The sequence below is a fragment of the Cyprinus carpio genome, chromosome A12 (genome assembly GCF_018340385.1).
Source record: "Cyprinus carpio isolate SPL01 chromosome A12, ASM1834038v1, whole genome shotgun sequence".
Lineage (NCBI taxonomy): Eukaryota > Metazoa > Chordata > Actinopteri > Cypriniformes > Cyprinidae > Cyprinus > Cyprinus carpio.
This window is the reverse complement of record NC_056583.1, coordinates 13,935,537-13,946,342: the sequence shown is the minus strand read 5'-3', so window position 1 is coordinate 13,946,342 and position 10,806 is coordinate 13,935,537. Positions and strand designations below refer to the sequence as shown.

The 10,806-nt window shown below is 36.3% G+C and overlaps 1 protein-coding gene across 1 annotated transcript in view; it reads left to right on the top strand.

The window, feature by feature from the left end:
* Positions 1–1,123: 1,123 nt before the first annotated feature.
* LOC109100161 (bone morphogenetic protein receptor type-1A-like) overlaps positions 1,124–10,806 on the top strand; it is a 33,699-nt gene continuing 24,016 nt past the window's right edge. Inside the window, exon 1 of the mRNA XM_042767687.1 lies at positions 1,124–1,437. The gene's annotated coding sequence lies outside the window, so the exon portion shown is untranslated. The remainder of the gene's footprint in view (positions 1,438–10,806) is intronic.

Below are 10,806 nucleotides of genomic sequence, written 5' to 3'. Positions count from 1 at the left end.
ACTCTTTTGTTCTAAACCTCTATGACTTACTTTCTTTTATGGAACAGAAGAAAAAAAAAAAGATGTTTAGCCAAATGTTCTGGCTGCTGTTTTCCATACAATATAAGTGAATGGGGACAGTGGGGACATACAAAAAGTGCCATAAAGATCATTATTTCAAGTCTTCTGAAGCCTACAGCTCACCAGTGACCAGTCACACAAAAAACAGAGATCTCTGATATTACTGCATTTAATTTATTGGATAAACTAATTAGGGTGTTAATTACTAAATTATTTAATATGTCCATTAATAAATTCCTACACATAGAAAAAAATAGCCACATTTGAATTTGAATGCTGAGAATTCAGTATTTCAGTAAAACATTTTTAAAGAAATTAATACTTTACAATTAAACTGATCAAAAATAAAGGCTTTTACAAATTACTTTTTTGTTCCTCTTTTGCAAATGACCTGAAAGTGTTCATTAAACAGCTCAACTGTTTTCAACTGATAACAATATGAAATGTTTCGTGAGCACCAAATCAGAATGATTTCTGAAGGATCACGTGACACTAAGGTCTGGGGTTATGGCTACTGAAAATTCAGTTTATCGTCAAAAAAAAAAAAAAAACTTTTTAAAATACATTAAAATTGTATGGTTACTGCATTTCATCAAATAAATGCAACCTGGGTAAGAACATAAAAAAAGAACATGAAAAAACCCCGACTCCAAACTTTTGTACGGAAGTGTATTCTTAAACATTTCACAGTTTCTCTAAATTCATACCACATGTAGATTCTGCCAATAATCACCCAGACATTTTCTGCAACACCAAAACTGACCTGTAGATGGTATTAAAATTCAGAGTAATAAGTCGTTCACTCTTACCTCCTCTTTCATACTTATCCACACATGTAAATGTATGTTTACTAATTTATAAAAATGGACACCTATTTTCTGTGTATTTATATATTTATTAATCGTTGGCAGAGTATCCTTCATTACAAACTTACAGTTAAAGTTAAACTACTACTATATTCTTCCTCATATTGGCACCAGATGGCACCCGCGGCTCTCGCTTTTGGATGACCCCCTCCCATTCATCCATCCTCTCCCTCTCTAGCGCGTCTCTCCTGCTTGTTTTTCACCGCGCGGGTCTACGAGTAGAACGCTCGCGTTCGGCCGCGCTGCCGTGATTGGAGGACTACAGCAGCGCGCAGCTTTGATTGGAGGACTGAATCCGGGCTCATCGCGTAACGCGCAGGAGTGGAATGTTCCTTCACACAGAGGCAACTAGAAAGAAACCGGAGAAAAACGTCCTCGAAAGCAGGATAAAATCTCCTAAAACCTCACCACGGAAATCTCTATAATACACGATTTGAAGTAGACATTCGTCACGAGTCATAAGTCCTAATTTGGAAGGATTTTGAGTTGTTTGAGCGGCTTCATCAAATAGGTAAGTGGGAATTCCGGATATTTACGTGATGATTTTCTTTCCGGTAGTGGAGGTGGAAAGTTTGTTTCTCTTGTCATGGTTTCGTTTTGCAAACCAGACAGTAAATACTATATCAAACATAGGTTTTTCTTATCTACAGTGTTTGGACATGCTTCTTTTCTTCCTTATCTGCTATTTTCTAATCCCAGCCCTTTTTACCACGTTATATGATCTTTTTCTACAACATCCGTGCTCTCATTAAAGTAAATTACTCCCTTTTGTCTACGTTGCTCAATATTGTTTATTATATTTTTGTGTGGGGTTGCTTTGATAACATCTGTGTTTGGGTTTTGTTGTCAAGTCCCAACATGCATCGTGAAAAATCACTTTGACTATAACGTTACCTGCTTATGTGGATTGGCCTTTGTCAGTAGTTGAATTAAAAACAGTTTGTCCTTGATTAGAGAGATGTTGTCTTTGACTTTGCAACATTTTCATTGTATTTGTCAGATTACTCCTTGTTTTCTTTGACTGAATGTTGAATTGATTACATTCAGACTGTGAGTTATTGCATGATCTCTTTTGCATGTATTACTACCACAAATTTTAGATAAATAAATAAATAAAAATATTTTTATGCGATATTTACCATTACAGGTTGACAGATACATAAAGATTATTTAATGTCAAAGTGTCTAATAACACATTTTATCCCCTCAAGAACTTGACACAATCATAATTAAATGACCACAACAAATAAAAAAATATATTAATTATTCTGTTGACAACACTAGCAAATAATATTACTATTGCCATTGTTGTTATTTATGCTATTTATTTATGCAAACATGTAATAATTTTTATCAATGTTTAGTGCTCTACTTTAAATAATTTAGCTTTGAATGCTGTTGTTGGGTTCTGGCATAAACTTATCCCATTTATCGATAGACCAGAAATTAAAAAATTCAAATTATAACTGACTGAATTGAAAACTTTGAATATTGGTCAAGCTGATAACCGATAAGTATGACTTATTTGGTGCATGCTTTCCTTGTTGAGTATGTTGAGTATTTAAAAAAAAAAAAAAAAAATATTTATATATATATATATATATATATATATATATATATATATATATATATATATATATATCTTTTTGGGGTCCTGACCCTCCAGCACCCAGAGAAGGAACAGACCCATGATTAGTCCCAGGGGCAATTAAATACAGAGACGGAGATAAATCTCCAATGAGGAGAGAGGCAGTTCTATCCATATATCTTAATTTACCGTGCTATTGGTCTTTCAGATTTGTGGAGGGAGAAAAAGAGCAGAAAGCTCCAAATGAAAAACAGAGAACCTTTTTGAGAGGCCTGTGCTCGCTCTTGGCTTTCATAAGAAGCCCTCTCTTTTTTTAGTGGCATTGTTCAGAAACACAAATAGACCTAATGCCTACAGTTTATTTTCCCTCTCTCAGTGTTGCTGTGAATACGAATATTTGTTCATGTAAACACAGGGTACTTTCAGCTACTTAATATCCTGAAACTCCTTGATTGTGGAGATAGCATTATGAACAGATTTGAGATTGCATGTTGGCAAGTGTGAATAATGTTAATTGAAGGCAGACCATTATCTAAATGGGGTCTTTTTATGCATGCCTGCAATGGGCTGTGGAGATTCCTGTTGCACGTATTGCTCTACCACATGTATTCGCATGTAAAATTGTGTGAAAGCCATTGTGTGATGCCTTTGAAACAATAGCTTTTTCAGCTCAGCATTGTCTCAATAAAGTTACATTTACTAGCTTTTATCAGCTACAATCATGAAATGTTTTTTGCAAATTTGACTTCTCAGAAAATATATATTTTATATTGTAAAATAATAATCTTTTTGTTGTTGTTGTTGTAAAATTTTGAGTATCTTAAATTTTTTTTCGTATCCCTTTATCTGGATTTAATAAAAAAAGTCTAATTTTCTTAGATTTTTGCTCAAATATATAGTAAATATAATGTTCTTAGATTTATGCATACATTTTAAGAATGCACATATTTATAATGTACTTTTTTTCCTCCAGTGTATTAGGTTAGATAACTCTCTTTACTGGTTGTGTAATTGCATATTAACTGCATGTGATTATTCAGTGCAAAGATTATTTAAAAACAGATGTATAATCAAGACTACTTGCCCTGAAGCATGTCAGCCCTGCCCTTGACACAGGAATTCACATTCACAATCTGTGTCAGATAGATTAGTCCTGTGCATGTTCTTTCTCCTGAATCATTGGCACCAGTTTGTTGTCATTTGCATCATGTTTTGTAATCTTTTGGCATATTTGTAAGTGCAAGATGTGGGCTCAACAACATGACCCCAGCAGCACCCCTCCCACCTCCCACAGCACATGAAACCTTCAGCAATCTGAATTGCTCCTGCAACCACAGGCCAGAAAAGGCCTGTGCTCTGCTTGCAACTAAAATAGAAGGACAGGAGTGGGAGGGGAAGAGAGAACCAAATCTAATTTTCTCCCTAAGAGCCAGGCTTTCTTTATTTATATACATGTTTATGGCTGTATTTAAGGAGAAATGGTGGCCCGCTTCCTCCATGCATGACTCGTTCTGTATTTTTCAGCCTGTGGGCCTTCGTCTGGCCCTAGAAGAGCCTCTCCTTAGAAAGGGGGGAGGAGAGAGAACGAGAACGAAAGGGAGGGAGAATGGAAAGGGGGGAGAGTGAGAAAAAGAGTCAGGTTTCGGTCCCTGTACGCTCTAAGCTGAAGACAAGAAAGCAATATCGCTTTGAATCAGACGTTACTTTTAAGCAAAGCTACTTTTAGTTTTACTTGCTCTCATTTGCTTGAAGGGATAGTTCACCCCCCAGAAAAAAATTAATGATAAAATAAAATTTATTCAACCTCATTTCAGTCCAAACCTGTTTGACTGCTTTTGTAGGAAAATAATGAAGATTTATTGAAGAAGAAAGTAATTAACACAAGTTTTGAAAGTCATCATCAGGGTGAGTAAATGATGACAGAATTGTCATTTTTGGGAGAACTGTCCCTTTAAGACTTATTTTAAGAGTTTCATGCTTCATAGTAGGCTGTTCAGTTGTGTAATTCACCTTGGCTGTAATAAGACGTAATAGTGAAAAAACAGAGAATGGCTAGTTTCATGGCCTTGAATGGCAGCTGAAATTGAGTCTGGGGACTGGAGATTTTATCGTTTTCTGCAGTAACAGTCAGCCTGTTTATTTCCCTTTTTTGCATGGAAATGTGGAGCGCACGTCCCTGCTTGGTGAATCTTTTCTCACTAAATGTTATCTTCAAACCTTAATGAATGCCAAGCCTGTAAACGGCCTGTATGCAGTTGGCAAGTGAAGAATGATTCTTTTGAGAAGCTTCGCAAAAGGACAAAAGTTACTTAAGGTTGAAATAACCAAAAAAAATCTTGTTTACTACTGAGAAGTGGAGCACATCTTCATGCATGCAGGTTGTGCTTGTCATAAATTTGGCTCATGCTTTTTAGAGAATAATGCAGCAAAAACACTTCTTGTTCAGAAGCCACAACTAAATTAGCCCTTGTTAAGCCCTCACACCCTCATGTCGATGTAGTGCTTTATGTAATACCTTTTCACGTCACTCTCTTTATCTGTCTCTGTTTAGGAAATGCCATGTCTTTCAGGAGTGTTTTGTTGAAGGGTGCAGTTGTGACCACACAGAACAATAGAGCAGAGTTGGTTGTGGTTAGCTGAGCGTGCAAAGTACACACGCGTCCATTATTTGCGGTGCCGAGACATCTCAAGGTTTAACTCTACCATATACTGCTATTGCTTTAAATCAATCAGGTAGTGGCTTATTGCTAGCTCCTGCCACTATGACCCTATGTTTGTCTTGTGGGCACTTTTGTAGTTCTTCCCATAATGCTGTTTAAAAATGTAAGGTTTGTTTAAAAAGTATTACATGCTTTTTTTTGAGTAGTGTTTTGATTAAGTATTGGATGTTTTCCCTCTGCTTTGCATGGGTAGTTATATTTGACATTTTATTATGGAAAGATCCTCCCAAACCATGCTGTCTGTATTTTTGCAGCACATTATGTTAGGTCCGAGATGTGTTTGGCATCTGCACAGAACCACACGACTATAAAGAGGGGCATTTCCAGAGTCTGGCTCTGTCTGTCTGAATATTACTCGTGCTCATAGCACTGCTTAACTTCAACAAAAGCCTCAATAAAAACATTCATTAGTACTGACTGAGCCATCCAGCAAGTCCAGCCATCACAAGAAAACAGGGATTCATTTCTGCATGTCTACAGGTAAAATGCATATAGATCCCCTGGGCTTGACAATAAGGATGTCGTAGTGGCTAAGGGTCAGCATGAGAGAGTTTTGGAACAGTTGAGAAACCAGTGCTTTGGTGTAACACATTCATTTTGAATGTGTTTCTGTTCTTCTCAATTGTGTTTGTGAAATGCTGTGTTAAATGTTCAGTTTTGATGTTTTAAATATCACAAGGTGTAATTTAAATCTGTAAATGTATAAATGCGTAATATTTTTCATTTGTTTTTATATTTAAATAATATATAAGAAACACAATAAACTAAATATTTCATATATAAAATATCTAATTATGTAAACAATTATAATATTTATTAATATATAATATTTATACACACATAAATTAAACTTTACATTTATGTTACAAAAATATAATTAATACACAAATGCATACACACACATACATAATGCATGTTTTTCTGACACTTGTTGCTAAAAATAGTAATTTTTCATATTCATTGGGAAAATGTTGACAGGGCAAGTACAAACCCATCTGCTCTAATATAAAAAATCCTTATTGTTGAGCTCTAAACCTTGATTAATAGCTGAAAAAATAATAGCCCAACTAAAGCTGCAAATTAGAAATCAAACTTGCATTTTTATGTTTTTCATTAAGCTTCTTTTTACGCAATGTTGTTTTAAAATATGACTAAGTTTGATAAGCAGATTGGAGAAGATAAGTCTCAGCAAGTACAGCACCAAGAGCTACAGCCTGCATATTGTGTTTTCTGTTTCAGTGCCGTAACCTAAATGAATGGAGAATGGCTGGTTGTAATTGAATGACTTCCTCTATAATAGGTCTCTGCTTTGTAGAGGAAATGAGTAAGAGTTCCTAAATGGTGAATATGAACAGATGTGTTATATGGTGGTCATCATCACTCAGCTGTTGTAAGCCCAGGGTATTAATTATTGCCTTTCTCCTTTTCTATACTTTGCCAATCGCACCTCTTAAAGGGAAAGTTCACCCAAAAATGTTTTTCCAAACCCGTAAGACCTTCAGTCAGCTACGAGGATACTTTTTGTGCACAAAGAAAACCAAAATAATGACTTTATTCAAGATTTCTTCTCTTCCGGGTCAGTCTCCGCCACACTATTCACAAGAGTACCACTACACATGCGTGTGCTTTTCTCTGCTTGTAAACAAGGCACAGAGCATGCGTGTTCTATGTCAGCAGCATTAGACGCATGCGTCGTGGTACTCTCGTGAATGGTGGTGGAGACTGAACTAGAAGAGAAGAAATCGTTGAATAAAGTCAATATTTTTGGTTTGTTTGCCCAAAAAAGTATTCTCTAAGCTTCATAACATTACAGTCGAACCACTGATGTCATATGGACTATTTTAACAATGTCCTTACTACTTTTCTTGGCCTGGGAACGTTTCAGTTGCATTGCTGCCTATGCAGTCAGAAAGCTCTCGGATTTCACCAAAAATATCTTCATATGTGTTCCAAAGATGAATGAAGGACTTACGGGTTTGGTACAACATGAGAGTGAGTAATAATGACTAGAGCCCGACCGATATGGATTTTTGGGGGCCGATGCCGATATTAACTCGAAAAGAGCCGATTTATAAGCCGATATTTTGATTTTGAAAATAAACTGGATATTAGACCCATTTCCTATAAACTACACTTACACAACATTCAATAGCAAAATATCTGCCTGTTCTATGTATGTGGGCTGTATAAACCATTTTCCAGAAGGGATTATGTTAAAAAAAGGCCTTAGATTACAGTCTCAATGACTAAACAATTGCACATCAAAAGTATATATTTTTTAATGATCAAAAGAACACTGCATTAGAGGAATCTTTGCAGAAGTAGTCCCACACTTTGCTGCTACAGTGTTCACCTTTTTCACCTTTTTATATATATTTTATTTGTCAAGCAATAGGTATTACCTATTACCTACTTATATTTAACTATATTATTACAACATTTTCCTGTTATGTCTGTAAAGCTGCTTTGAAACAATCTGTAAAAAAGAAAAAAAAAGCGCTTGTACAGCTCACATTTATTTACATGTCCCCTCTCTCATTTCTGACGCACCTACTGTAGTTACTGTAACTACACTATATTTGCTCTCACAGACACATTCACAACGGACCCGTATATCTTCTCCTCTTCTCTTTGAGCAGTCTGAATCAAAACATCGTCATGTGCTGGCGAACGTAAAGTTAGCCTGCTGTTACCGGAAGATTACGGAATCAATTCGAAGTTGAATGGTTAACGTTAGTGTCATGAACACACCGCTGTCAATTTTTAGAAGAACCACCTTCAAACAAGTTAATAGCAAGCATTTAAGGGGCCTGTTTAAAAGGAAGCTATGTTAGCGTTAGAATAACGTAACAGTTGTTGTTTTTTCGAGGCACGCTGTACATAACTTCTAGTCATTGACTACACGCGCCCCCCTGCCACAGTTACGCGGTCATTATGTGGGAAACACTGCAGATATATTTAGAATAAGTTAAACGCTAACGTTATAGTTTGACCTCTTATTAACGTTCGCGCTCTTCCACTGATAAACATGGTATTAGCTTTGTGGCTAATCTAATATAGCAATGCACTAGCGGCTGTAAGTGATGTTACAGAATATCTAGAAGTGATAATGATAGGACCGTTAGCTAGAACTACCACACTGTTTTTATATACAGTGTATGAACTAAATCTACAATCATTTCACATGACTAACGACAGACTCACCGTCAAAAGAGTACATCTCAGTGGCTCGGCTGATAGCTTTCTTCTGTAGTGGATTTCTGGCGCTGTTGTCAACTGGGGAGTTGCAGAGCTCCCTCTGGTGGGCAAACTATGCAACACTCATAACATGAGTGAAGCATGAGACTCTGTTTCTCATGTTTCATCGGCCGTTAAACGCCGATGCCGATTTAAATGCGATTAGCTCATATCGGCCGATAATATCGGCCGGCCTATATATCGGTCGGGCTCTAATAATGACCAAATGTTCAATTTTCGGAGAACTATCCCTTTAATGGGCTTTTTACTTTAGTGTTTTTTTACAAAAGAAGATATCTGGTTGTTTTTGACTGATAAAAAAAAACACTGAATATGGTATGAATATCTGACCAATTTAAACATCATTTTTTAGCATTAATTTTCATTGATTGTTTGTTTTAAATCATGCATGAAGCCTGTGGCTTTGACAGTAAACAGTTTGCTGTCATCTCACAAAATTAAAGAAAAATTCAGCTGTTGCCTTCCCACGGAGCTGAATCGTGACAGAATGCTCTCTCCAAGCTTGTAAAATATCACAAACATTAAGGAATGTCATAACCACAGTGTAAAAAGAATGAGTGGGTGCTTTGTAGCTCTTTGCAGGCACAATTGAGTCCTCCCTCAAGGCATCTGTGTTCCCATCCTCAAGGCCTCAGTGAACCAAACTAACCTTCTCATGTCATGGGCTTTAATTTCAATTAGCTATGGCTGATTGTTCGCTTTGATCACATTAGTCTCCCCTTCGAGCCCCAATTGCTTTTTATACACCCACGTGCTTTCCTGTTGGTTTTACTAAACCCTCTGGAATTAACAGCAGTGATGACATCTTCATATGTTTGATTTCCACTTCCTACTGCTGTCCCTCATCTTTCAGCACATAGTTTCTCTCTCAGCACTCCAACAAAAAAACAATGTCACAAATTGCTTCCGGTCAAGAGTTTTGAAGTGGAGATGTGTATACACAAGCCACTTTAATTACAAACGGATATATCTAAAACAGTTGTTTTTGATGAGGGCTATTGACAAGATCACCACTAAATCTACAGATTTGGGAAGAAGTCAACATTCCTTGGGAAATAAGTTCTAATCCCCTTTCGAAGTGTGGGCAGTCGGGGTCAACGCCTCCTGGCACCTGTATGGATCTAAATGTCTCAGGCTTGATGTGACACTCTGTCTGAGGAGCGTTTTTGCCTTGCGTTGGTTGCTGATTCACACAAAGTCTCAAAAAAAAGTTTATTTTAATACTTGAGAACAGCATTATGGATCTCCTGTGTGACCTATTCAGTGTTACATAGTGAATGTGTGCAAATTTGTCAAAGTTTTGCCATGAACTTTCTTGACAGCAACTTTCTTGAAACCTCAAGAAAGAGTGTTTCGGTGTCATATTGTTAAGTTTGAACCTGCCATATTATAGGGTATGATACTTTATGAAACCTCGCTTGCAAATATGTACTTTCAGTTTGAAACAGAAGTCTAAACATGGAAGTGTAAACAAGAAAGTAATCTTAGGCTGCAATGAGTGGTGAGCAGTGCGGCATTTTATTTCCACTTTTTATAACCAGTTTAAAGATAACTTTCAAAACTTTGTCGTCATTAACACCTTATCTATCTCTCTGCTTAAAACCTGCCACTGCACAATCGCCTGCAAGCTTGCATTTATTTTTAAACTGAGACACATCTTAATTCAATCAACAACTGATGCTTAGAACCAAGTCCCATTTTTTCTTTGATAATCCATTACACTTGGATGTTTGTCACAATACAGAAGAATAGAACTGTCACTACTTCGGTTTTATCATGACTTTCACTTTAACAATGTTTAAATAATTCTGAAGAAACTGAAATCATGGTATGTAACAATAACTAGTGGATTGTTTCATTGAATACCTTAATAAAAAGATTTAAACAAAATAATTCTGATGATGCACAGTTCTTTTGCTAAGCTGTGATTTGGCAGCTGTTCAACTGTGACACACTGAAACTGTCCTAAAGCAACGCATGACAAATCATGAAAATATTCAAGACTATTCTATCATTCTTTTGGACTCTGTACACTCAAAAGTTGCTGACGTTTTTCTTTCACTTGATCCAACTTTTAGAATGAGAATAATAAACAGGGGATCTGCTGTCTTTTAAATTTGTGATGCAACCAGATAATGATAATTCACTTTATATGAGATCAAACATTTTGATGCTTAATCTAGATGAGTGTTCCAAAAGTGTAAGAAAGTTAACCAAATGACATCCATTAGTAATGGATTCCTGCAGATCTAATTTGTTTTCTGACTTTAGTAATGGGGAATTTGTTAGTGATGTTGACTCCGATAAAGACAAG